Source organism: Erpetoichthys calabaricus, chromosome 5 (genome assembly GCF_900747795.2).
Source record: "Erpetoichthys calabaricus chromosome 5, fErpCal1.3, whole genome shotgun sequence".
NCBI lineage: Eukaryota > Metazoa > Chordata > Cladistia > Polypteriformes > Polypteridae > Erpetoichthys > Erpetoichthys calabaricus.
This window is the reverse complement of record NC_041398.2, coordinates 211,368,041-211,373,260: the sequence shown is the minus strand read 5'-3', so window position 1 is coordinate 211,373,260 and position 5,220 is coordinate 211,368,041.

Here is a 5,220-nt window from a genome sequence, read left to right as displayed (position 1 = left end):
AGAGCACAGTGGCTCCTAATCACCAAGACTGTGATCTGTCTTGAGATCTACTGTGAGGTGATGTGTTGTGAATTTGACATAAAGAGCACAGATTCATGGATCCCACCTCTGTTTTGTCAAAAGCATAGACTTTCAGTGGTGGTGCACTGAATGTTTTCTTGGCACACATTCCCAATGCCCTGTCCAGGGTTAAGTCCTGCTACCTTGCCCCCAGTCTTGTGATTTCCTGCTTAAAATTCATAAGTGATAATGATAGGTGAGACCACAGAATCATTCGTAAATTCTGTAAAGAAAGTAATGAAATTAAAGTAAAGGGTCTCAGGATGTTTAAAAAAGTGCCTAATTCATGACAATAAGAGTGTGATAAAAGATGAATGGTAAAAATTTAAATCAAAAATATAAAATTAACTACTCCTTTAAAATAAAAAGAATTGAATGCCTTGCACTTCATTGTTTACAATATAAATTTCCATGGTAGTCGTTATTTGAGAAGGCACTGTCAAACATAGCAAAAGACAAACACTGTTGAGACTATTTTGATTTACTCGATGGAAAGCTCTGCTGCTTCATGGCTCCAGCATCCTGGGTTCAAATCTCTCTTGTCAATGTGGAGTTTTTTACTTTTTTGCCATTGGGTTTAACTATGGGTAGTCTGGTTTTTCTCCCACATTCTGAAATATATGCAGGTTAGGTTTGTTGGTGATACTTAATCAACCTCTTCAACAAATTCAAGTTCATTGTAATGTTTACTTAGTACAATGAAATTCTCCCCCAAAACACTTGGCAGTAAAACAATACCAACAAAAGAGACACACAAAAATACATAGCATGTAACATATGTTGTATGTTGTGGGGATGGCAGGCGCCCTTACCCATACAAAGTGCCTCTATAGTGTAAGGACCGGTGGTGAGAGTGGGCTCAGGGCATTATCTCTCCTGGAGCAATAGATGACAGCCCCCCGGGGTTGCCAGGGCTCCTTGGAAGATGGAGTTTGGCAGAGTTCTATGGGTGCTGCAGGGGCTGCAGAGCTCTACTATGCTGGATTTCCGCCTTACCCGGAAGTATTTCCGGATCATACTAATGGGCCACCGGCAATGCTCCTGGGTGCTGCATAAAAGGAGCCCACCACCACTACTCCAGAAGCCATCGTCAGAAGGAGTGGAGGCAGAAGGAGAAAGGGAGAGAGAGAGAGAGAGAGAAGGCAAAGTGCTGTATTTGCTATTTATTTACTTTGCTTGCTATACTGTGCTGAGCAGGTGAGAAATGGCTGAAAGCATTTCCCATGAAGAAAATATAAAAAAACGTGTGTCTGTGTTGGGTTTGGGGAGCTGTGTGACCCCTACACGCCACAATGTATATAAAATTATACACAATTTGTATTTGTAAACATTATATGCTGTATGACCCTCCACCGAGTTGGTGCCTTAACATGGTGGAATGGTTTATGTGATCAATGAGCCCTTGAGTGATGCCATCGGGAGTAGGGCCACCCATGGCAGTCGGGTCAGAGGTGAGGTCCTGACCAAGACTGGCTCAACCATGGGTGGATGGTTGAGTCAGTCCCTCCCCTGTTTCACCAATTGTCCATCCAAAGTGGTGCAACTTTCTGTTGTCCTTCATTGTCCTGCACACAGCTTGCCATGTGGAATCCCAACAGTAAGTGAAGCGGTGTGATTGAGGATTATAAATTCTCATGACCACTGACATCGACAACTTCTTTGAGCAGGCTCTTCCTTCCATCTATCTACATCATTCTTTTTCATGTAGAGGGGAGTGTCAGAGATAGATGAATGGATGGACAGCACCATTACCACCGGATCAATGGACAGCCATGACCATAGCTGACTAATACTATATGTGGCAAATTGGTTAAGGCTATGGAATTCAATCCCTGAGGTGGAGGGTTCAAATCCCACTACTGGCACTGTGTGACCATGAACAAGACTCCAATTGGAAAAGCAAAAGAAATATGAGATACAATTGGTTACATTTCTTTTGCTTTTCCAATATTGTAAATCGCCTTGGATAACGGTGTCAGCAAGATAGGAAATGCTGCTTATATATTTGGTATTTGTTATGCTACAATATTTGCTCTTGTGATTGACTCAGCAGCATTAATCGGTTAGTCTGTTTAGAAACGATCCCTGAACCTACTGCAGTGCCAACAACCATATACAGTTTCACAAAAGGCAGAAGGTGGAGTAAACGCTAAAACAGTATTTTTACAGGACACCCACTTATTAAGCAAGGATCAGTTTCGGCTACACAGAGACTGGACTGGCCAAATATTCCATCCCAGCTTTACAAAGAAAACTAGAGGTGTGGGAATTCTTATACATAGAACAATCTCATTTGTAGTATCAGAGGTAGTATTTGATCCTGAAGGGCGATAAGTGATCTAGATAAATATCTGTGTACCCAATGTGGATGATAGGAACTTCATCCAAAACGTGTTTGCATCCATCCCTAATGTGAACACTCATAAAATTATAATGGCTGGTGACTTTAATTGTGTTTTAAATCCAGACCTAGATAGGTCTCTTGCCACAGGGGTGATGACATCTTACACTGCAAAAGCAATTGCACAGTTTGTAACTTATCACAACTTATCAGACCGATGGAGATTTCTAAACCCAAACTCAAGAGCATATTCCTTCTACTCACCAGTGCATCACTGTTACTCAAGAATTGATTATTTCTATATAGATAACAATTTCTTGCCTACGATTAAATCTTGTAAGTATAAAGCTATTGTTATCTCTGACCACACCCCTTTAATCATGGCGCTTAAATCATTATCCCCCACATACTCATCTCGGAGCTGGCGTCTTAACCCATTTTCATTAGCAGACAAGAACTGTACAGAATTACTACCCAAGCAAATCAATTTATTTTAGACACAAATATATTCTCAGTGGTCTCTGCAGGAATACTGTGGGAAACTCTGAAGGTTTTCTTAAGAGGACAGATTATTTCATATCTTTCCCACAAAAATAAATCGGAAACCAAGAATGTATCACAGCTAATCAGTGAAATTACCAGAACAGATCAAGAGATGCAAACAGATGAATATACACAGGCTTGGTCCGTAATAGAAATAAAATTCTGCAATACTTTTTTTATTCCTTTCTTTGTACCCCAGTAAATACAAGTTATCGCCAATATACTAACAACCCAATTGTGCTTCATTCACTCAGAATATGGAACCAATGTAGGAACTACTTCAAGATACAGAAGCTTTTATTGTGGCACCTCTGCACAATAACCACCTTTTTCCACCATCTCAAACATATGCAGTTTTTAATGTCTGGAAAACATTTGGGATTAAATCACTTAGAGATCTGTACATAGACAACGTCTTCGTACCCTACGAATAATTACACTCCAAATTTAACTTTCCAGCAACACATTTCTTTCACTACCTCCTAATTAGAAACTCTGCTAAACAAAACCTGCCCAATTTTCCTCACCTCCCACCTACTTCTATTCCGGAAAAAAATATTGATCAGTCTTGAGGACTCAGACAGCATTTCTGTAATATACAAAAACATTTTAAAGTCCCTCCCTTTCAAAGATCCCAGAGGACAATGGGAAAAGGACCTCTCACTCAACATTTCAGAAAGGGAGTGGAAAGCAGCAATGCACAGAATTCACTCGAGCCCCATATGCGCAAAGCATACAATTATTTAACTTAAAATCATCTATCGAGCACATCTGTCTTGTTTAAAATTGTCCAAAATGTTTCCAGGGCAAGATCCAACCTGCGAACATTGCAATCAAGTTCCAGCCTCACTGGGCCACATGTTTTGAGCATGCACCAAATTAACATCATTCTGAAGCAAAATCTTTAAATGCCTATCAGACAGCCTTGGTGTCACAATCTCTCCTAAACCACTAACAGCTGTGTTTGGTGTACTTCCAGATGGGCTTAAAGTGGAGAAGGACATACAAACTGTAATTGCCTTTACAGTACTTCATTATTGGCACGTAGACATATCTTGCTCAACTGGAAAAATCCTAACCCACCTCTTTTAAGTCAGTGGGTAACTGATATTATATATTATTTAAAACTGGAAAAAATCAAATTCTCACTTAGAGGATCTGTGCAAAACATTTTTAAAACCTGGCAGGATCTAATCAATAACATTTTAGAATAAGCATTTAATTTGAGGAAGTGAATTCTCTTCCCTTATTTATTTACTATATTTTTCCTACTATTAAAGTTTTATCCTGTTGGTCAAGCTCTCTTTCTCATTGGTGGGGTTTATTTTGATTTGAACTTGTAAAATTTGACTTGCTTGTATGGAATGTTAGTTGCTTTTAATAAATTCAATAAAATGTTAATAAAAAAATCATAAGATACACCTCAACCTCTGTAAGTCACCTCATCATTATTGGTGACCAGGTTTACCTATGATGGGGGTGACTTCAGCAAATGTAATCATAGAGTTGGAACTGTGTCTGGCCACACAGTCAGAAGTGAACTAGGAGTACAGAAGGGGACTTAGCACACTACCCTCTAGGATACCAGTACTGAAGGTGAGCATGGAGGATGTGATGCTGCCAGTCCATACATGCTAAGGGTTGTTAATTAGGAAGTCCAAAATCGAATCGCAAAAGGTGCTTTGCTGAGTCCTAAGTAGAAATAGGAATTTGGTGGTCAGCTGTGAAAGTACACCTTTATTACATGTTATGCTGTAGTTTCTGGTGTAACACTTTTTATTATCTAGATGTTACAGGGTGGTATGGAATGCAAGGGATATAGCATCCTCTGTGAACCAGTTGTGATGATATGCAAAGTGGAAGTTATCATGATTATCTGAAAATTTTTTCATTGTGTCCCACCACCAGTCTCTCAAAGCACTTCATCACGACTGGAGTAAATGCCGGCACTCATTCAGACAGTCCACTTTGGTTTTCTTAGACACAGGGACAATTGTCCATTTGAAGCAGACGGGGGACCACAGATTCTCACAGGGAGTTATTAAAGATGTCACTGAGCGTGAGTGTATGCGTGTGTGTGTGTGTGTGTGAGAGAGAGAGAGAGAGCTGTCCCCGCGACATGCTGGCACTCTGATCACGGCAGTTGGAAAAGGCTCTGGCCCCTCAGCAATACCGAGGTCTATTAAACGGATATAAAAATAATATTCCTACCTTCAACCAGTAGATGGCAGTAAATAGGAATAAAGTCCCAAAAAAATAAGCTATGTCGACTTTAT